Here is a 24,435-nt window from a genome sequence, read left to right on the forward strand (position 1 = left end):
TAAATAATAATTTTCGTTAGTTTCATGTTTTTCTTGCACTAACTAGCACTACTCCAGTACCCAAGTATCCCACTAGTTACGTAAGAAATTTTGTGAATTTTTGTGTCATTTCCTTACAACGGACGACTCCAGAAGATATTTATTGCTGAAAGTTTTTCAGGCATTTCTCTTTAGAACGTTAGAATCGTCTGTCTGACTTCTGTAGTAGCGTGGGGGTGGAAATTGCATCTTGCAGGAGCCACAGGGTAAAGGGTACATCTCAGATTAATCCTTTGCGCAGAATAACAGAATAGCACCCAACTGCCACCACAGAATGGCACTTGCACAACGTCTCACTGCCACGACCTACATCGTTGATGGAGTATTGGGTGACCGAATGCTACCCATTCTACACGATCCGCAGTGCTCTTACGCGACGAGTGTCTTTTTTTAGGGTTGTGATTTTTGTGCCAGTTTATTTTAAGCCAGTGCTACAGCTTCCATACCACTTACTGAGGATATTCAGAAATTAATCATTGAAAGGAGCAAGAAAAGGATTCCTTACCGCCAAAACTGCACTCAGTATCCAGAGAAGAAGTATTCAAGTCTGAAGACATTACAGTATAGAGGAATAGTGTTGAAGGAACACATTTCATGTTGGGGCAAGGAATTTAGGGAGGCTTCCGATAGTTGTAAGGCGTAAGCCGGGTATGGTAAGCTCATCTTAGTTTTGCCGAAGACATTGTGCTCGTAGAATGAAAGAGCTTAATACAGGAATTTTTGTTTAAAAATGTCAGCTTTTCCGTGTGGACTGTTACTAAACGTATTTATTCACAACGACTGCGATTTCGATCTAGTTTGACATTCTCAATTTAAAGCTGTGAGAATACAGATTACTTAAAGACTAGTTCACTGTTAAGAATGCATTTTGTTCTCAAATTTTTCACAAAAATGAAACTTTTCACAAGAAAATTGCGATCGTGGTGAATAAATACGAGGGTCACTCCAAAAGAAGTACACACTATTTTTGTAAAAATACAGTTTTCATTCTGCATGTGTGAAAGTTGTACAGTGTGTAGATACATCCTTCCCGCTTGTTTTCCAACTTAGTTCAACCTGTTCCAGTGAGTGGCGCCGTCACAGCATGTCTTCAAGATGGCTGCTACACTTGACGTTCGTCAGAAGCAACGTTCCGTCATAGAATTCCTGTGCTGTAAAACTAGACAGTGGGAAACATCCACAAGAGGATGAAAAAGGTGTATGGAGATGCTGCTGTCGATCACAGTACAGTTAGTTGATGGGCAAGCAGGTTGCGTGATGAAAGCGGGCGCGGCAATATTGAGGACTGTCCTTGCAGCGGCAGGCCTCGTACTACACACACTCCACACAATGTGCAGAGAGTTAACGAATTGGTGACTGCTGACAGACGCATCACAGTGAACGAATTGTCACGCTACGTTGGGGTAGGGGAAGGAAGTGTTTGCAGAATACTGAAAGTGTTGGCGTTAAAAAATGTTTGTGCCATATGGGTTCCCAGGATGTTGACAGTGGATCGCAAAGAAACAAGAAAAACGGTATGCAGCGAACTTCTGGAACAGTACGAGAGTGGTGGAGATGAATTTCTTGGAAGAATTGTGACAGGTGATGAAACATGGCTCCATCACTTTTCACCAGAGACGAAGAGGCAATCAATGGAGTGGCATCATACAAATTCACCGAAGGAAAAAAAAAATTCAAAACCACACCTTCTGCTGGAAAAGTTATGGCTACGGTGTTTTTCGATTCCGAAGGACTCTTGCTTGTGGACGGCATGCCAAGTGGAACCACCATAAATTCTGATGCATATGTGAAGACACTGAAGAAACTTCAAGCTCGACTGACTCGTGTTTGACCACATCGGCAAAACCAGGATGTTTAGCTGTTGCACGAGAATTCATGATTCCATGTCAGTCAAAAAACCATGCAAACGATCGCAAAACTCAGATGGACAACACTGAAACACCCGCCTTACAGTCCTGATCTGGCTCCATGTGGCTATCATCTCTTTGGGAAACTGAAAGACTCTCTTCGTGAAACAAGGTTTGAAGATGATGACTCCCTTGTGCACGCTGCCAAACAGTGGCTCCAACAGGTTGGTCCAGAATTTTACCGTGCGGGTATACAGGCGCTAGTTCCAAGATAGCGTAAGGAGTTGAGAGGGATGGAAATTATGTGAAGAAATGAAAATATTGTTCTTAAAGGATGTATCTACACACTGTAAAACTTTCAAACATGTGGAATAAAAGATGAATTTACACAAAGTAGTGTGCATTTCTTTTGGAGTGATCCTCGTACATTTAATAAAAGTCCTTTGTTAAATATAACAGACTTGTGGACACAAGTAAAGAGAAAAGGTTAACAGTTAAAGTTGAAATCAGGCCAGAAAATAAATTATTATAAGGCTAAAATAACATATAACCTAATCATCGAAAAGGAAACGTACCAATTACAAATGAAATCATGGGAGCAGTTGAAGAACATTTGGAAAACAAATTTCTAAACACATTCTATCTGTGCCTTATACTGTAATCGAAAGTATTAGGACAACTTCTAGTGGACAATAACGTGCTGTGTGTCCATCCTTCGTCTTTATGACAGCTTGAACTGAACTGGGAACATTGGAGAAATGGCAGACGATTCTTCCTCAAGAGGACAAACGAAAGAAGGTAGTGATGCTGCACTGTCCATTGTAGCGTGGAGTTCCAAAGGTGTTCCGCAGGTTCAGGTAGGGACTCTGTGCAGACGAGTCCATTTCAGGAATGTCCTTATCCACAAACCACTGACTCACAGATGCTGTTTTACTGCAAGGTGCATTGTCATGCTGAGGCCAAGACTTATCGTCACCGAACTGTTCCACCACTGTAAGAAGTACACAATGTTATAAAACCTGTTCACATCCTGCCGAATTCAGCGATTTATGAAGCGCAATAGGGGTATCGCGAAAAACACCACATTCTCTGTATTTCATAGATGGTAGTAGACATTACGGCTTGCAACGTTCTTCAGGTATTCATCGAACCCAACCCTTTGATCGGATTATGCAAATTGAAGCGAAACTCATCAATCCAAATCACTCATTTCCACTCACCCACTGTTTAGTGACGTCTCCCCTCACATCACTTTAGCCGTCGCTTAGAATTGACCACAGGGACTTGTGGATGATGAGGATCTGACAGACCGTTGTACCTCTATATTGTTAACTCCCTACACACAGTCATTGTGGTAGCTGGACTGCTGGGGGAACTTTGTGACTCACGACTCATTCCTCCCGCTGATTCCATGCGATTGTTCAGTCTCTCTTCACAATGATTAATGGTCCCTATCCATCAGTACTTGAAGTCTGATTGGTTTTGGTTTAGGTGTGATTGTTCCTTCGGTTTTCTACTTCACAATCAAGTCACCCACAGTCGACTGAGTTCGCCCGATCGACCCACTTTGTTGTTGTTGCTTCTTTGCTGATAACGAATACCGTCCGCCTCCTTTTGTACCATCTTATTCATCTGTAAGACAGATGTTGCTCCTGTACTAGTCGCTACTTGTGATTATAATGTTGTCACTGATTCTTGTGTTATATGGTTCAAATGGCTCTGAGCACTGTGGGACTTAACTTCTGAGGTCATCAGTCCCCTAGAACTTAGAACTACTTAAACCGAACTAACCTAAGGACATCACACACATCCATGTCCGAGGCAGGATTCGAACCTGCGCCGTAGCGGTCGTGCGGTTCCAGACTGTAGCGCCTAGAACCGCTCGGCCTCCCAGGCCGGCATACTTGTATTACGTTAGTGGATATTAGCAGAGAACGTACTGTTCGTAAATCACCGATTCTGATGCCCGAGGCACGTTTATCTACATCCGTTGGCTTTGCAGCAGCAGATAACGTACAGTAATGCGAGATAAGGTCAGCAGTACACGGGAAGCTATCGTCATCAGTATCTTGGGAGCGCATGCGACACATCACGTGCCATCACTGATCAACTGATTAAACGGAACGTTCACGCTACTGAGCAGTAGGCGCCAAGATAGGTAACGACGTCGTAGAACGTCAATCCTGAATATGACGTCTCTGAAGTTCATTCACCTACTCGTGTCATGCGACGCAGTTGCACCGAGACTCACAGACTACCAGAACTTGCGTTTACTGTTAGAATGAAAGTTTTTATTTTCCAAGAAATTCTCTTCTCGTTGCTACATTAATGACCTTTGATCTTTAGATTTGGGTGCCATCAGCATCCACTTATCAGCTTTCTGAGAGCATTGCTATCTCTCGAAAGACAAATTTATTGCGGTTGCTGATAGCTTCCTCTCGGCGTCTTTTACTATTTACGACATTGTTTAAGCATTTTCCAAATACTTTCCGTTTAAATCTAGTGGCTTCAATCTAAAGTGGCTTAAATTCAAAGAAATAGTATCGGCAGCAATTGAGAGGTTTATACCAAATAAACCAACAAACCGACGGAGCTGATCCTCCTTGGTACACAAAACACTGTTGCAGAAACAACGAAATAATCATGCCAAATTTAAACAGACGCAAAATCACCAAGATTGGCGATCCTTTACATAAGCTCGAAACTTAGCGCCGAGTTCAATGCGAGAGGCCTGTAACAGTTTCCACAACGAAACTTTGTCTCGAAACCTGGCAGAAAATCCAAAGAGATTTCGGTCGTATGTGAAGTACGTTAGCGGCAAGAAACAATCAGTGCCTTCTCTGCGCGATAACAGTGGAGATACTATCGAAGACAGTGCTGCCAAAGCAGATTTACTAAACACAGCCTTCCGAAATGCCTTCACAACAGAAGACGAAGTAAATATTCCAGAATTAGAATCTAGAACAGCTGCCAACATGAGTAACGTAGAAGTAAATATCCTCGGAGTAGTGAAGCAACTCAAATCACTTAATAAAAGCAAGTCTCCTGGTCCAGTTTGTATACCAATTAGGTTCCTTTCGGAGTATGCTGATGCAGTAGCTCCATACTTAACAATCATATACAACCGTTCGCTCGACGAAATATCCGTACCGTAAGACTGGAAAGTTGCACAGGTCACACCAATATTCAAGAAAGGTAGTAGGAGTAATGTACGAAATTACAGGCCCATATCGTTAACGTCGATATGCGGAAGGATTTAAGAACATACATTGTGTTCTAACATTATGAATTACGTCGAAGGAAACGGTCTATTGACACACAGTCAACATGGGTTTAGAAAACATCGTTCCTGTGAAACACAACTTGCACTTTATTCACATGAAGTGCTAAGTACTATTGACAAGGGATTTCAGATCGATTCCGTATTCCTGAATTTCCGGAAGGCTTTTGACACTGTACCACACAAGCGGCTCGTAGTGAAATTGCGTGCTTATGGAATATCGTCTCAGTTATGTGACTGTATTTGCGATTTCCTGTCAAAGAGGTCACAGTTCGTAGTAATTGACGGAAAGAATCGAATAAAACAGAAGTGACATCTGGCGTTCCGCAAGGTAGTGGTATAGTCTCTTTGCTGTTACTTATCCATATAAACCATTTGGGAGACACTCTGAGCAGCCGTCTTGGGTTGTTTTCAGATGACGCCGTCGTTTATCGACTAATAAAGTCATCAGAAGATCAAAACAAACTGCAAAACGATTTAGAAAAAATATCGGAATGGTGCGAAAAGTGGCAGTTGACCCTAAATAACGAAAAGTGTGAGGTTATCCACATGCGTGCTAAAAGGAACTCGTTAAACTCTGGTTACACGATAAATCAGTCTAATCCAAAGGCCGTAAATTGGACTAAATATCTAGGTATTACACTTACGAACAACTTAAATTGGAAAGAACACATTGAAAATGTTGTGGGGAAGGCTAACCGAAGACTGTGTTTTTTTGGCAGGACACTTAGAAAATGTAACAGACCTACTAAGGAGACTGCCTACACTACGCTCGTCCGTCCTCTTTTAGAATACTGCTGCTCGCTGTGGGATCCTTACCAGGTAGGACTGACGGAGTACATCGAAAAAGTTCAGAGAAAGGCAGCACGTTTTGTATTATCGCGAAATATGGGAGAGTGTCACAGAAATGATACAGGATTTGGGCTGGAAATCATTAAAAGAAAGGCGTTTCTCGTTGCGACGGAATCTTCTCACGAAATTCCAGTCAACAACTTTCACCTCCGAATGCGAAGACATTTTGTTGACACCGACCTACATAGGGCGGAACGATCACCGCGATAAAATAGGGAAATCAGAGCTCGTACGGAAAGATATAGGTGTTCATTCTTTCCGCTCGCTATACGAGATTGGAATAATAGAGAACTGTGAAGGTGATTCGATGAACGCTCTGCCAGGCACTTAAATGTGATTTGCAGAGTGTCCATGTAGATGTAGATGTAGATGTAGAGCATGTATTCTTAAAAGATATAATTAAATAAATGTAATGAGGAGACTGACCATCCTTAATTTTCTGTCTGATGATAGAGTTTGCATTGTTTACTATTTAGCCCATGTCTCGCGTAAAAACTTCTGTTTCAGCTTGATCATTCCTACCATGCGTGATAGCTATCTTCTCTTCTCAACAACATACGTGTCAGCTCAGCGGACAGATTTTCGGCACCCCCTTAAGAGAACACACTGAAGTGCTGTCGATGGTGCAGAAATGGTGCCATATTTACGAATATGCACAACCATCAGCTGGATAATGGACTGACGGCAATAAAAATTTGTGCTGAACCGGGAATCGAACCCGGATTTTTCACCGATCGTGACTAGTCGCCTTACCATTCGGCTATCCGAGCACACTTCCATAAGTACAAACTGTACTCGTCTATCTAATATCTATTTTCCCGTACGGACGTCGCTTGTCCCCTGTCGGCGGATAAACACAATATTGCAGTGCCTGTGTTATTCAGAAGTCCAAAGTAATGTTCCTTTGGACATACATACAGGGGTCTGGCCATGAAGAGTGCTCGGATAGCCTAATGGTAAGGTGACTACTCATGCAGTAAGTGGGAAATCCGATTTCGAGTCCCGGTCCAGTACCAATTTTCACTGTCGTCATTCCACTATGCTGACGATGGTTGTCCATATTTGCAATTGCAGATAAATTTCATGTATTTCATAACGGCTGTGCCTGTTCCTTCGGACATGTCGCAGGTTCGAATCCTGCCTCGGGCATGGATGTGTTTGATGTCTTTAGTTTTAAGTAGTTCTAAGTCTACGGGACTGATGACCTCAGATGTTAAGTCGCATAGTGATCAGAGCCATCTGATCCATTTGAACAAAAGCTTCCGGGCGCGAACGATGTTCTTAGACATTATAACAAAGATTATTCTTAAATGTGGCTCCATTTATTCATCACCAATGAATGTACACCAGCCGATTGATTTAAGTTAATGTGTTTAACTATAATCAGAAACCGTGCTCTTTTCATATGGGTATTCCACCTGTGTAACACAAACAGGCTGATGTGACGATTTAATAAATATTTTGGTACAGAATGACAAAGAGCAATTTTTATCGCTTCTGAAGCATTTTTGCGAGGCTTGGGATGCCTGAAAACAGTTAGCACACATAAACCACACTAGAATGTATAGCACAGCTTGTATCATGCGGGCACCACACCCAACAACGACTAAAACGAAACATGTTATTGTAGTGACTGTGTTTTTCCGAATTACGATGCAAAGTTCCTTCTAACATGCAGGCATACCCGAACGAAAAGGCACCGCGGCGACTGCAGGCGTTATGAAACCCATGAAATGTATTCACACTTCTGGGTATGAACTACCATCAGCAGTATAAAGGAATGACGACAATGAAAATTTGTGCCGGACACCGGGCTCGAACCGGGATATCTCACTTATCGGGAGCAGTCGCCTTACCTTTTTGGCATCCAATCACGACTCACGGCCATACCCAAATTTCCATTTGTCATGATCGTAATGCGGAACAACACACACACTGCAATATCGCATTTAACCGCCGACGCCGCCTAAGCGACTTTCAAGTAAAATGTCTGCTATGTACGGGAGTATACGTGATTGATGTACGAGTACAGGTTGTAGACACACGGCTGACGACACAAGGAAGTGTGGGTGTGGCCGTGTGTCGTGCTCGGATAGCCAAATGGTTGAGGCGACCGCTCGCGATAAGCGGGAAATCCAGGTTCGACCCCCGGCCCGGCACAAATTTTCATAGTGTCGTCATTCCATTGTACAGCTGACGGTAGTTCGTACTCGCAAACTGCCAATAAATGTCATGTATAAAACGATAACGTTTAGTAACCAGAGTGACTTCAAATGGAGACAGATCATCGTACATTCTCTAAGAAACAATTCGGTCCTTACCTGTTGTTACTCGGTGTGTGTGGACCCAGCAGCAGATGTGGGGGTGTCACAGGTGTGTAGCTATGTTAGGTGGCCGCGTGCAGGTCGCATTTGAGAGTAACTCCGCGGCGTGCCTGGATGATAAGTGGAGCCCTTATCAGAGATTATGGAGCCGCCGCGATACGCTCTGAGTAGGCGGTGCGGTGGCTGGTTCCCGGAATGGAGACACTCCAGGTCGGCGTAGATGCGTATGCCGTGTCCGGCGAGATACGAGCAGGAAGCAGAGGGCACTGTACACTAAATGAGTGAGAACTTATGAATGGTAGCCAGCCTCACGTGAATGTATACTGATATAGGACAAAATGATAAGTTTGTTGCGACAGGCATCTTGTGAGTGTGCGTGCTTCCGCGAGCAGAGAAAGTTCAAATATTTTTTTGTACGCAGCTGTTTTTTATTATAAAATAACTGTCACTTGACGGATAAAACCCATGTTTAGACAATAGTTACAGTGAGCTAAAAGTGACTTTCGTCTGTTAAATGATGGCTTATAAAATATCGCGATGGCGCACACAGAAAATCTTTGTGTTAACTAGATGGCTACTTCGATAAAAAAAAATGCATATGATTTTGACGTCGACCCACTACTTTTCCATAAGTTGGAACATTGCATTCTTACCGGAAGGAGCTGAATAATGGTTTATATTATACCGAGAAAACAGCAAAAAGTAGATAGCTCTTTCCTTAACATCCATACGAATGATCTGCCAAAAAAACACGGTGGGTGATGCAAAAAGATTTCTATCCGTAGACGGCGTAAGCGTCGTTATGGAAACTATGCAATGTAAAGTGAATGAGTTAGCAAATTGGGTAGAGGATATCATCAGCAAATAAAAACCCGTTTGGCACTTAACTGTAAACAAAACATTGTGCGTACAACTTGTGACATGGAACTCTTGAAGAAGCAAAAATTATCTTGCGTCTAGGTGATCAGGTAATCAGGAAAGTCGAATATTTTAAGTTGTTACACCAAAGATCGATGAATATTTCTATTGGACGTATCACAGTCAGGATCATGTGCAGAAATTAATTCAGCTATCATTAAGAGAATCCTCACTGTTTGACAATGAAATGTGGAAGCTTGTTAACCTAGCGCACATTCGTTCTATTATGCCAAATTTTATCACACACTCCAAGACAAAGAGAAAAACGCACCAAAAAGCAATCAACAGATGCAACGTAAATGTTACACGTCCCGGTCACCTCTTGTTAGCATTGACGGCACTTTGAACAGTGGACGTTACATTTCAGGTGTGTTACGACCCGTGGCTCTACCTTTCATTCGATCCCTGCGAAAACCTACATTTCAGCAGGATAATGCACGAACGTAAGTTGCAGGTCCTGTACGGGACTTTCTGGATACAGAAAATGTTCGACTGCTGCCCTGTCCAGAACATTCTCGAGATCTCTTACCAATTGAAAACGTCTGGTCAATGGTGGCTGAGCAACTGGCTCGTCACAATACGCCAGCCACTACTCTCGATGAACTGTGGTATCGTGTTGAAGCTGCATGGGCTGCGTATCTGTACACGCCGTCCAAGCTCTGTTTGACTCAATGCCCAGGCATATTAAGGCCGTTATTACGGCCAGTGGTGGTGGTTCTGGGTACTGATTTCTCAGGATCTATGCACACAAATTGCGTGAAAATGTAATTACGTGTCAGTTCTAGTATAATATATTTTTCCAATGAATACCCGTTTATCATCTGCATTTCTTCTTGGTGTAGCAGTTTTAATGGCCAGTAGTGTATGTCCTATTTTATCACACACTCTAAGATAAAGAGAAAAACGCACCAAAAAGCAATTATCCGAATGGAAAGAGAATCAGCAGATGCGACGTAAATTTACAGACTAACAAATGATTACAGTTTTAGAAAAATTAGATGGTTTTTACAACAGAAAGAGTCTCACAAATTAAGCAAGTCAATAACGCGTTGGTCCAACTCTGGCCCTTATGCAAGCAGCTATTCGGCTTTCCATTGACTGCCAGAGTTGGTTGTTGTCCTCCTGAGGGATGCCGTGCTAAATTCTGTCCAACTAGCGCGTTAGATCGTGAAAAGCCCAGAGGGGGTGGGAAGGCCCTGCCCACAATGCTCCAAACGTTGACAATGGAGGAGAGATCCGGTGACCTTGCTGGCCAAGGTACGATTTGGAATGCAAAAAGACAAGCAGTAGAAACTCGCACCGAGTGTTGGAGGGAATTATCTTACTGAAACGAAGTCCCATGGCGGCTTGCCGTGAAGGAAAACAATACACCGTCGACGTAAGAGTGTTGCGAAAGATACCGAAAGGGGTCCTGCTATGAGAAGAAATGCCACCCCGTACCGTCACTGCCGGCCGAAGTGGCCGTGCGGTTCTAGGCGCTGCAGTCTGAAACCGCGAGACCTCTACGGTCGCAGGTTCGAATCCTGCCTCGGGCATGGATGTGTGTGATGTCCTTAGGTTAGTTAGGTTTAAGTAGTTCTAAGTTCTAGGGGACTAATGACCTCAGAAGTTGAGTCCCATAGTGCTCAGAGCCATTTGAACCATTTCGTACCGCCACTCCTAGCTGTCGGCTCGTATGAGGGGCTGGTTTCTCCACCGCTGCCGCCGGTGCCTCCAGACAAGTGTTCGCTGGTAATGGAGGATAAGGTCGGAGCGGAACTCTTCACTGAAGGAAATTCCACTGTAGTCGATGAGATTCAAGGACGATGACGTCTCTGGAGACGCCTCAGGCGGCGGTGGGATACCAACATGACTCTCACCCGCCGTATGGACCGACAACCAGAATTGACGGTCTGGGCTGCCATTTATTTTCATAGCATGACCTCCCTGGTTGTCAACCGCGGTCCCCTTAATGCACAGCAGCGCCTCGACGATATTCAACGCCCCATTTTATTGCCCATCATGGCAGGCCATTTCAGCAAGATAATCACCACCCGGACATGGCGAGAGTTCTACTACTTGTCTCCGTGCTCGCCAAACCTTACCTTGTCCAGCAAGGTCGCCAGGTCTCACCTCTGTTGTGAAGTTATGGAGCATCGTGGGCAGGGCCCTCGAACTAGCTAGGAATTATAACGATCTAATGCGCCAGCTGGACAGAATTTGGCACGGTATCCCTCGCAAGGATACCCACAAACTCTGTCAGTCATTGGCAAGCCGAATAATTGTTTCGTAAGTGCACTATTGACTTACTCAGTTTGTGAAGCTCTTTCTCCTGAATAAATCATCCGATTTCTCTTAATCAATACACTAATGACCATTAAAATTGCTACACCAAGAAGAAATGCAGATGATAAACGGGTATTCATTGGGCAAATATATTATACTAAAAGTGACATGTGATTTTCACGCAATTTGGGTGCATAGATCCTGAGAAATTAGTACCCAGAACAACCACCTCCTACCGAGCGAGGTGGCGCAGTGGTTAGACACTGGACTCGCATTCGGGAGGACGACGGTTCAATCCCGCGTCCGGCCATCCTGATTTAGGTTTTCCGTGATTTCCCTAAATCGCTCCAGGCAAATGCCGGGATGGTTCCTTTCAAAAAGGGCACGGCCGACTTCCTTCCCCGTCCTTCCCTAACCCGATGAGACCGATGACCTCGCTGTCTGGTCTCCTTCCTCAAAACCAACCAACCAACCAACCAACAACCACCTCCGGCCGTAATAACGGCCTAGATACGCCTGGGCATTGAGTCAAACAGAGCTTGGATGGCGTGTACAGGTAAAGCTGCCCATGCAGCTTCAACACGATACCCCACTTCGTCAAGAGTTGTGACTGGCGTATTGTGACGAGCCAGTTGCTCGGCCACCATTGACCATACGTTTTGAATTGGTGAGAGAACTGGTGAATGTGCTGGTCAGGGCAGCAGTCGAACATTTTCTGTATCCAGAAAGGCCCGTACAGGACCTGCAACATGCGGTCGTGCATTATCCTGCTGAAATGTAGTGTTTCGTAGGGATCGAGTGAAGGGTAGAGCCACGGGTCGTAACACATCTGAAATGTAACGTCCACTGTTCAAAGTGCCGTCAATGCGAACAAGAGGTGAACGAGATGTGTAACCAATGGCACCTCTTACCATCACGCTGGGAGATACGCCAGTATGGCGATGACGAATACACGCTTCCAATGTGCGTTCACCGTGATGTCGCCAAACACGGATGCGACCATCATGATGCTGTAAACAGAACCTGGATTCATCCGAAAAAATGACGTTTCGCCGTTCGTGCACCCAGGTTCGTCGATGAGTACACCATCGCAGGCGCTCCTGTATGTGATGCAGCGTCAAGGGTAACCGCAGCCGTGGTCTCCGAGCTGATAGTCCATGCTGCTGCGAACGTCGTAGAACTGTTACTGCAAATGGTTTTTCTCTTGAAAACGTCCCCATCAATTGACTCAGGGATCGAGACGTGGCTGCACGATCCGTTAGAGCCATGCGGATAAGATGCCTGTCATCTCAACTGCTAGTGATACGAGGCCGTTGGGATCCAGCACGGCGTTTCGTAGTACCCTCCTGAACCCCCGATTCCGCATTCTGCTAACAGTCATTGGATATCGACCAACGCGGGCAGCAATGTCGCGATACGATAAACCGCAATCGCGATAGGCTACAATCCGACGTTTATCAAAGTCGGGAACGTGATGGTACGCATTTCTCCTCCTTACACGAGTCATCACAACAACGTGTCACTAGGCAACGCCGCTCAACTGCTGTTTGTGTATGAGAAATCGGTTGGAAGCGTTCCTCATGTCAGCACGTTGTACGTGTCGCCACTGGCGCCAACTTTGTGTGAATGCTCTGAAAAGCTAATGATATGCATATCACAGCATCTTCTTCCTGCCGGTTAAATTTCGCGTCTGTAGCACTTCATCTGCGTGGTGTAGCAATTTTAATGGCCAGTAGTGTATGTAAGTGGAGTATACACATACGGGGGATCACTCTAGGGAACATATAGGCTGCAAGTGGGAAATCGACTGAGATATGAAACTTTGAGAAAGGGCAGGTTATTATTAAGCATAGCCATCTGGGAAACGGCGAAGGTGGTCGAATATTCATTTGTTACTATCGTTAGCATCTGCGGAAAGAGAAAGAACAGTGAAACCACCACTAGACGGTATATGGTTCACGACTCTTGACGGAACGCGGGGTTTGGAGCTTATCCACTCTTTAAAGTATAATAGTTGATGATCTGTGGCATCTCTGGCGAACTAGCTGGCTGGTGCACGCACAAGTATCTCAGAGCACACAGTTCATCGCACATTTTTCTTCGTTTACCATGGAGCCCCGCAGCATACCACCTCTACGTGTTTACATGTTAACCCAACGACATCGTCAATTGCCACTGCAGTGGTCACAGGACCAACGGGATTCGATCAATCAGTGAATCACATTTTTGTTAACTAGGTCGCTTGCAGCGCGTAACGGATGCAGAGACATTCCCCTGTCCTGTCATGGGACCTGTGGTAGTAATGGAAGACACGCTGACAGCTGCGAACTACCTGCATCCCTTCGTATTTGATTTCTTCCCCGATAGCGATGTACCCGTTCAGCAGTACAACAGTCCGTGTCTCGGAGCCAGGAACGTGCTATAGTGGCTTAAGGAGCTTTATAGTGTACTCACGTTGATATCTCGGCGACCAGATTCGCCTTATGTAAATGCTATGGAACCGATCTGGGTCGCTATCTGGCGCCATCAGAACTTACGCAAATCAGCGGTGCGTTGTTTACAAGAATTACATGACTGAGCGGAAACATCTAATGCCACATACCTCCACAAACCTACAAAAATCTGTCGGATCCCTGATACGCAGAGTCCGTCACATATTTCGTTCCAAAAACAGACAAACAAGCTCTTAAGAAGGTGGTCATAATTTTTTGGCTGATCAGTGCATATCAGCATGCGAAGCCACATAACTGAGACACAAAACTTTCCGTCACACACTCTTCACTCAAGAATGTCTTCTGGATCTTTATCCAAGTGCAGGACAAACAGGTCAACATCTAAACATTCTTTCTATTCGCCATATAGCGGAGATGCTGAGTCGCGACAGGCACAATAAAAAGATTCACATACTCATAGTTTTCGGCCATTAAGCCTTTGTCAGCAGTACACACACATACACACACGCACACACATACTCACGCAAACGCAACTTGCACACACGTCTGCAGTCTCAGAGAGCTGAAACTATGTGAATCTTTTTATTGTGCCTATCGCGACTCAGCATCTCCTCTTTTGGTGAGTAGCAACCTTCCTTCTCTGGTATTGTTACATTCCATCCTGGATTTTCCATTGTTTCATTCTTTCTATTGACAATATATGAACATACTAAAATTTAGAAAACAGCAGAAGTAACTGGGTATGTCAATATACTATTTGTAATAATTCCTTAAATTGATATGCACTGATTCATGATTGACACCAATACCATTTCATATTTGTTAAGGGGCTCCGGAAAGGCTCAAAATCATGAAAAGTTCAATTTTTACTTTTTTGCGTTTTCTGAATCTGCAGACTATTACATTTTAATAGATAAATAATTTATTCAATTCCGAAGACTACAACTATTTTAAAATTTTTTTTGAAATGTGTTCTACATGGGCGTGACCCACTGTGGCGCTGTTTAAACTGCTGTCAAATGGTGTTATTATTAACGTCCGTGTTCATCAAGTACATTTTAGTGATGTGAGATAAAGTATGTGTTGTGGCTAACCTGTGATGGTTCAATATATATCGCTGGTGTGATTGTCGATTGTTTCATGTTTATTTACTCTGTCGTTATCTCGAAAATATTCGTAATTAATTCTGTTTCTTGAGTCTCTGTTTTGTTGAAGTATAATAACGAGTAAAAGTAAAATTATTAGAAATCCTCTGAAGGCTTTTAAGAAAAGGAGAAATGTTGGAAAGCCAAAGATATGTGTTATTACTGTAAACAATAAAGACGATAACCAAGTGAGTGAACCTAACCTCTCAAGTACAGCTGCCCATAGCAGTCAAAGTGGGAAAGAAAATACTTCACAGAAGAAGCTTGGTTCAATGAGTGAAAACTATGAATGTTTTATGGGCGAATCTGATGTGAATGAAATATTTGATATGTCGGTTCTCAAAGGAATTTTTTCAAACTGTGTAAGATGTATTCATTGTAGTGAAGTTGGTCTGGAACTCTCCATAATAAAGCACGTAGGACTTGCTAGTGAAATACAACTGAAATGTGATAAGTGTTCATACATGACCACCTTTTGGAACAGTGTTGCAGTAACTGCAACTGAAGAAAATGGTAGCAAAATCTACGAACACAGCATAGATTTGTTTATTCCTTGCGTTCAGTTGGTAAGGGTGCTACTGCAGGTGCAATTTTCTGTGGCATCATGAATCTTCCAAATCCGCCAACCAAGTTTACGACCTATAATAAATTAATAGGGTCTAAAGTAGAAGATGTCTGTATAGAATCTATGAAGAACGCTGTGGAAGAGGCAGTAATGGAAAATAATGGTAACAGAGATTTGACTGCAGCGTTCGATGGTACCTGGCATAGACGGGGACACACATCTCTTCATGGTGTAGTATCTGCCACCAGTATGTATACAGGGAAAGTTTTAGATGTAGCAGTAATATCAAAGTATTGTAGATGTCCACAAAAATATAAAGGTACACATGAAAATAATTGCAAAGCTAACTATAGTGGCAGTAGTGGAGGAATGGAAGTGGCTGGTGTTGGCAGTATATTCCAGCGTTCTGAGGCGTGTGATAAAGTGCGATATGTTAATTACCTTGGTGACGGTGATTCTAAAAGTTTCAAACATGTTCAAGGACTGAAGCCCTATGGTGATGATGTTGTAATGCAGAAATTTGAGTGTATTGGACACGTACAGAAGCGAATGGGAACAAGACTTTGGCGACTGAAAGCTTCGTACAAAAAACAAAAACTCAGTGATGGTAAAGGGTTGGATGGGAAGGGAAGGTTAACTGACAGTGTAATTGACAAAATACAGAACTATTATGGAATGGCTATTAGGCAAAATACACAAAGTGTCGACGAAATGAAGAAGGCTGTTTGGGCTCTTTTTTTTCATACTTCTTCAACCGATGAAAATCCCCAATACAGCTTGTGTCCCAAAGAAGAAGACAGTTGGTGTAAATATAACAAAGGATTGCTAACTGGTGAAGTGTACACTCATAAGCATAGTCTGCCTCATGCAATAATGGAGGTGATAAAACCTATTTTCAGAGACTTAGCAGCACCCGAACTGTTGAAAAAGTGTATTCACGGAAAAACTCAAAACCCCAATGAAAGTGTAAATAGTGTTATATGGTCAAGAATCCCCAAGACTGTATTTGTTGGAATAGAAACACTTCACTTTGGTGTGTATGATGCTGTTGCGACTTTCAATGATGGCAACATTGTAAGGTGCAAGGTATTTAGAAATATGGGAATGAAGATAGGTTCTAACATGATACGAGCGATGCTTGCTTTAGACAAGGAACGCCTTCGGGCTGCAGACAGGGCTGTAAAGAGTCTAGAAATACAAGCAAGAGTAAACAGGAGGAGGAACAAGAGGAAGCTGGAGGAGGAGTTTGCAGAGGATGAAGATAATCCATCCTATGGACCTGGAATGCACTAAAAAGTTAATCCAATCTTTGTCGCTCGATTCCCAAAACTTTTATTTTCTCATACTAATTACATGTTTTCTAAGGATCTTCCAAACATATTTGTTTCAAACTTTCAGTAAATGTTACACAGTACCTTCTGCATAATTTAACACAGCCTTTTTCCAAAAAACTGTATATTTTTGAATATATAAATAAAAATTGCAAAAAAATGTTGTGAATTTTCATTACAATTGAAAAAAAATCATCTTTAATAACTGAATTAAAATTTTGTAAAATCCCTGTGTTAAGTTGTAGCCCATATTCCAATAAATAATCTGTAAAAAGTTCAACTTCCTACCTCAAATACTTTGTGAGGAAAGATGTAATTTATAAGCGTTATTTTAACATTGCAAGTATAGGGCGTTCCGGAGCCCCTTAAACGAAACATTGTCTAATCATCATTTTTAATTCTACAATCATGCTAAAAAAAATTACCTTAGACGCGTGCTGAAATTAAATTCTCTAATGAAAAGTACATTTCTCTCAGGTGTAGAGCGATGTAAGAATTGTGGTTCGTAATAGGATATGGGAAGATGTAAAGAAACTCAAAGCTGGACAACAACACTGAAAAAATATCAAGTACTTAAGTAACATTTAAAACAATTACTCAGCTGCGATCCACCACTGAAAAATTTCAATTTTGATAATACAACATCGAGAGAACCAGACTCAAAGTCACCAACATTCAAATGGATTTAAGAAATTATAAAATAATAAAGAATCTGGGGAAGACAATAAAGCTACAGAATTATGGACGCACTCTAATGACAAAGTCACGGTATGCTTAACGAAAATAATTCAAAAAATCTGGGAGACATACATCCTGAGTACCATGACACAGTCAGGGAAGCATCAAGTCGGGCTGAGGAAGAGCAGATCAAGATCAGAACACTTCTTAGAAATTATAACAATCAGATACAAGACTGTAGTAAGCAACATTCTAAATCTCTGGACCAGATAAGAAAACAACAAAAATAATTAACGGTAACGCTGTCCAACACAAAAATTAAAATTTATGGAAGGATTGTCGGAAAATTTTGAAATAAAATCAGAATTAAGTCAAGGAGATAGCTCGTCGCTCCTACTTTCTTACTATCCATTAGAAACGGAGGAGTAAGGATGTACAACTAGGAAGAAAGTCAAACTAGATAGCGGATGGCGTAGTAATTATTACAGACTACTTGAAAGTGCTGAGTACTAGCATACATCGTCAAAACAGCAAAAATAGGATTACAAATATCATTCGAAAAAACACAGTTCATGTTAAATGTCAGTAAAGAACCTTAAAAGCTGAAAATAAATAAGAACAAAATCTCTAAAGGACACTGTTTAGATCACTTAGGAGCGTGGGTGTCAAACAACATGAAGGAAAAACGGGAGTACGTAACATAGAGTGGGTATTTCAAGCAACAAGAAACATCTGTACTAAAAAAATCTTTATCATTTAAACACTATGAAACAGCATTCTGACCAGAAATACTGTTTGCAGCAGAAGCTGTCTACGAAGGGAGAGCTAAAAAAATTAGAAAAATCTGAAAGAAGAGTTCTAAGAAAATTACTAGGGCCCAAAACTAGCAGTGATCAGAATTCAGAGTGAGATCTAATACGGTGCTATATCTGAAGGTCGAAAACCTGTCAGACATAATGAGAAAACGATTAAATTCTATGGACACATCTGCATGATGAACCATTTCAGAATAATGAAACAAATCTTTGACTTTATTACAAATTAAAAATAACATAGCTGAGAGAAAAAGGCTGAGATACGTCGAAAATAAGTAGGAACTGATTTCGAAACAATAAGAAACAAAAGCAATAGAAGAGGCTGGTTTTCAGGACAGAAAAAAAACTGGAAGGAAAAGGTCACAAAAAGAGAAGGAAGAACATTCTCGAATAATGAGAGAAGTGTGAGCCCAAAACGACGCTGAAATTGAAAACAAAGAAGCAGAAGGAATGTTGATTTATCGTAGAGCCATTCGAAATAAAACGAGAAATATGACAGGATATTAAAACTCATATCAGCGAAGTATTACAGGATGACTTAATCAAATCGAAACCGGATAATAAACTGCATGGCCTCGGCAGTAGCACTGGCAAGAATAAAATGGAGCAGCATTCAAAGTTTTTCAGTTTGTACCCATAATGTTAGAGAAACGTCTCGATCTCATTACCGAGAGGGCAGTTAATAAAAAATTATGATTAACTATATGACTCTTACTCAAATGGGACAGCAAAGTAGCCAAATTGAATAGTAACGAAGTGTGAGTGTTTAAGTGACAAGTTACTCAAATTTTAAGATGATCGAATAGCAATTGACGTCATAAGCAGTTACCTTATGCATGGGACGGCTTTTGCTTTAAGCCGATAAACAGAATACCGTTGGAATAATCAAATAAGAGGAGAAAATCTAGAATGTTTAGTACTGAATGCCGAAAATGGCATCTCGGAGATGCCAAGGAAAATAACATGCTTAATCATTAATCCACGGAACCAGATTTAGGGCCACAGCTGAAAATTTATAAATCGAAGCATCGCTTCATTGCGATAGCTAATTCATGGAATTGCCCAGCTTATAGAATAGCAACGGACTCGGACTCTTAGAAAGAGGATACATCTTTTATGTCAACTCATAACTCTGTAACAATATAGCCCCAACTAACGGAATGAAAGAAGAAACAATTGCAGATGCATGCTGGTTTGTTTCACTAAACCAGAATTTATGTTTCAATGTTAGCAACAATGAAACAAAACCCAAAATTAAGAAATTCCCCCTAAATAATAAAATATCAAGGTAAGAAAGTGCTGAATTCATGAATCATTTACAGTCGAAATTAAGTTGTAAATATTTTACTTTTAATGAAAGTTTTATGTTCCAGAAAATGGTAGCCATGGGGTCCAGCATTTAAGGGACTACGACAATTTCGTTAATGGTCTGAAAGAAAATATTTTAAAGTCTACCCAGGCTGAAATAATACAATCATTTATTATAAACTTTATGTGGACGATACGATTTTCAGTGTTTTTGGGAAAGAATATGACGTAGCTGAAACAGTGACGAAGCTTTCCAGAGAGGAATCGAATTTACTGAAGAAAAACAAGTAATTGCAGCATGCAGTGTGAATATTAATACAAAATCGACGACGACTTAAGCTGATACATTTCGACTGATGACACCCATGTATTTAAGGAAGCTGCATTTCGATTAATTAGAACTATAAATGTGTCTATGAGCAGTGAAGATAAGGAGACGGAACTAAATCCTATTGGTAAAACAGCTGTGAATAACGTTTACAAGGAAGACATTCTCAACCAATTGACATGCGAAAACTAAGGAAAAGAAATAAATGAATGATGTTTTGAACAAATGAAGATGGTTACTTCCTCGTATGTTACGGAAAATGTTAGCAACTTAACAACATCTTTAAGCGAAAAAAAGTCCAGTAATTTAAGCAGAGGCCGAAAGTCGTGGAAAGAGTTGCCTCATTTAAAGATGTGTTGTGTATCGTGTTATTCATACCTCGAACACAGAAATAAAAGTTTCCTTTTAAATATGATAATTCACTCGTCATTGCTGTACTTCCGAATTATCTAGTAGTGTAAAATAAAAGTTGTACAAATTGTTCAACTGTGTCAAATTAATAAAACAGTCTATAGTGGACAAAATGTGAATGACTTTCAGAAAATACACTGGGGATTTGACTCGAATGTAAGTAAATTATTCCATTTTTCTGGCAGGTGTATAAAATATCGTTGTGTACAGGTAGTGGTTAGCTGGAACTATGAATTCTCTCTGTGGGTTCATACTGAGCTGATCCATTTCCGTTGCGATTGGTAAAATATTTCACAAGACAGATACAGCGAAAGACAGGATGCAATATTACGTACTCCGCCGTTATTCTCAATAAAGTGAAGACCCGTTTGTGCCCGAGAAACGTCATAATTTTATTTGCGTCATAAACTGAGCTCACATCGTTTCCTGGGATAGAATGAGGTAAATAACACTGGAGATTCTTATTGTACCCTGATAGCATTTCGTAATCCGTGTTCTGATATTTTATCTCTGTATCGTCCTGGTGAAGAACATTCCACGTACCTGTTCTCAGCTGATAACGATAAATAGCCGAAGCCTTCATATCGAGCCATACTAGTTTCGTACACCCTAGCTCAAATAAACCCGTAGACATAATCGTCAATTATTATATAATAGATAATATGAAGCTAAGTGACATTACAACGCGGAAAAAGACTAGCAGAAGGTATTCGGAGATGTTATGTTTTGATACCTGGAACGAACTACCTACATCACCATCATTATCATCACCGTCATGTAATACGGACTTCCATTGTTGGAAATCTATGAATGCTACGCTGATGCAGATTTGGCACTATATATTTGGTGGTGAGAAGCTTAAAATTTTATTGATCTTGGCTGCTACGTGGCGGTCATCCTCGTATTTAGCGAAAACCTCGCTCACACTTTTGATGTATGTTGTGGTGTAGTGGTCATTATAAGAACTATTATTTTGTTAGGCGACTGCAGCTGACTTCCTGTGTATCGATTTGTGCTGTCACTCCATTTGACTGATGAAGTCATCCATTTGTAACGTATGCCACCGCCCAGACTTGACATGTAGTAATTCCGTGGGAACGTCTTCATCGCTAAATACTTTATTTATGACGCGTTCCAAGTAGCCATTGTCAAATAACTGTGACATAATTTACACAGAAAACAAATGACAAAAGCTTATAAAATTATGTAAATATTAGAAGTCCAGTCAGGAATATTAGAAACGAAAGAACATATCGAGTAGAAGTACTTACAATCTGCTTGGGAAAGCTCATACAAGTGAGCAGTACAGATAAATGTACACTCTCACGTGCAATTGTCGTTAGGCGTATATGCAAAAAATGATATTTTGAGTTGTCACATGCCAGACTGAAGGCAGCAGACTCGAGGACCGTATTGATTTAACTTGGCGCCAGATGGCGTTGATCTCAAATGGTTCGAATGGCTCTGAGCACTATGGGACTTAACTTCTGAGGTCATCAGTCCCCTATAACTTAGAACTAGTTAAACCTAACTAACCAAAGGCCATCACACACACCCATGCCCGAGGCAGGATTCGAACCTGCGACCGTAGCGGTCGCGCGGTTCCAGACCGTAGCGCCTAGAACCGCTCGGCCACCCCGGCCGGCGTTGATCTCAAAAACCAACACATATCAAGACATAGAGCTTATAATATACGAAACATCGTAAATACCACTTACAACATTTTACCTTTTATTTTTACAATGAGTGTCATATTGCCAATGAAAAAATAAAACAAAAACTACTAATGAGTAAAACCTGTCGTGAAGCATATAAAAAGATTGTACAGCACATTCGGTAGAATGTCCATCGACAAAGAGAGCAATGTAAGGGCCATCATTATAAAGGAAGACATTAAATTTTTAATTACTATTTTCCGAGCAAATCAAGCAGTCTTCAACCTACTGATACCACTGATTGGTCATTTCAAAAAACAAAATTGTAATGTCTTCCTTTAGAATGGTGACCTTTACATTGCTCTCTCTCTCACTCTCTCTCACTCTCTCGATGGAATGCGCTGGCATCCAAAATAAAGCAACAAACAGGTATTTCCCCGTCCTGTGTCTAATTCAAGAATATAATCATACAAACCGCCAACAGATGTCAGTATGATCGTGTTCTGCATGGAAGATGGCATTCCGGTTAACAGACAACTACGCCGACGATGACGTCAGGGCACGTACCAAACAAGGTAGTGTTTGCCGAGTAGTCTCACAGCCACAATCGTTGTGTACACATTCACAGACGGTGCAGTGTGGCATAGAGAAAGCTCCTACCAGACTATATCCGGTGGAGAACAATAAGAAGAATGGAAGCACGACAGTGGCAAACTGATGTGGCCTGATGGCTTGTGGAACGTTTTGTTCTTTCTCAGATATGGAGACAGTGTATAGAGAGCGAAACTGTATCCCGAAAACCAGGGCAGGTCCGACCACGTGTAACATCAGCAAGAGAGGACCGTTATTTGGCTGTAATGGCACAAGAGTACTACCTTAGTACTGCACGGCAACGGGCATCTGACCTCGCAGCATCCACTGGACGTGTTGTATCGAGGAAGACGGTGCGCAGAAGGATTCAGCAAAGCGACCTTTATTGTCGGGAACCTGTTATATGTGTATCTCTGACGTGTCTCCACAGAAGGGGACGTCTAGAGTGGAGCCATCAACATGCCACCTGGACGGTCGAACAGTGGGACAACGTTCTTTTCACAGATGTGTCCGTATTGGTTTGGAGAGTGATTCTCGACGGATTCCCATCTGGAGGGAACAACATGGAACTCAATTTCGGGACCATAACATTGTGGAAAGATGCTGATATCGAGGAAGATCCCTAATAGTGTGGGTAGGGATTCAAATGGTTCAAATGGCTCTGATCACTATGGGACTTAACAGCTGAGGTCATCAGTCCCCTAGAACTTAGAACTACTTTGAAATGTCTGTGTAAACAGAAGAAACTAACGATCAAAGTCCGAAAACAATTTATTGGACTGTTCCATTAACCAAAACAAATTCTCCAAGTATAACACCAATACAAAACAGTGATCCATCTTCGAATCACAACTACATACAAGAATAATATAGAAAACAACTGAAATAATTTCCCACTAGTCTCCGCCAGAGACTTCTCCGATATACCAAGCCTAATCCAGAGATCAGCGAGAAGATCCAAGCTGGGCTGCCGGGGCGGCAGCTATCGACGTCTGCTGGCGGTCGATGAACTCCCGATGTGCGGCCGAGCGCCGGCCTTTATAACGCTTCGACGGATGAGTACCTCGGAACTATTTTCCATCACGTGGTTTGACATGTGATGTTTATGTGGGCCGGTAATGGCCCCTGGTGGCCGCTGGTGTCTTTGCTGTATTGTTGTTGTTGTTGTGGCCCTTCATCAATATTGCCTGTTGGTTGTGTAGTGCTTCGGTGTGCCTGCGAAGCGGGCAACCCGCGGCTGCAGGATGTCAGTTTGGTTGCCGATACTCTAGGCGCCGTGATGTCTGGTGGAGAAGGCCACAGCAAACTTAATCCTAACTAACCGAAGGACACCACACACATCCATGCCCGAGGCAGGATTCGAACCTGCGACCGTAGTGGTCGCGCGGTTCCAGACTGAAGCGTCTTGAACCGCTCGGCCACCATGGCCGGCTGTGGCTAGGGATTATGTTGACCACTAGAACACATCTTGATTAATTGTACGGGTGAATCGGCGTGGTTTAATTGCTGTAAGGTATCGTGATGAGTTCTTTGGACCTCATTGTGATTGTGCTGTGAGCCCAGACTTCATACTGGTGAACGATAAGCTGGCCCGTGTGACCGAGCGGTTCTAGGCGCATCAGTCTGGAAC

At 42.2% G+C, this 24,435-nt stretch overlaps 1 protein-coding gene across 1 annotated transcript in view; it reads right to left on the bottom strand.

Annotated features, from left to right (window-relative positions):
• LOC126203698 (uncharacterized) overlaps positions 1 to 8,450 on the bottom strand; it is a 51,487-nt gene extending 43,037 nt beyond the window's left edge. The window contains exon 1 of the mRNA XM_049938067.1: positions 8,340 to 8,450. The gene's annotated coding sequence lies outside the window, so the exon portion shown is untranslated. The remainder of the gene's footprint in view (positions 1 to 8,339) is intronic.
• Between the last annotated feature and the right edge of the window lie 15,985 nt (positions 8,451 to 24,435).

Source organism: Schistocerca nitens, chromosome 9 (genome assembly GCF_023898315.1).
Source record: "Schistocerca nitens isolate TAMUIC-IGC-003100 chromosome 9, iqSchNite1.1, whole genome shotgun sequence".
NCBI classification, from domain to species: Eukaryota; Metazoa; Arthropoda; class Insecta; order Orthoptera; family Acrididae; genus Schistocerca; species Schistocerca nitens.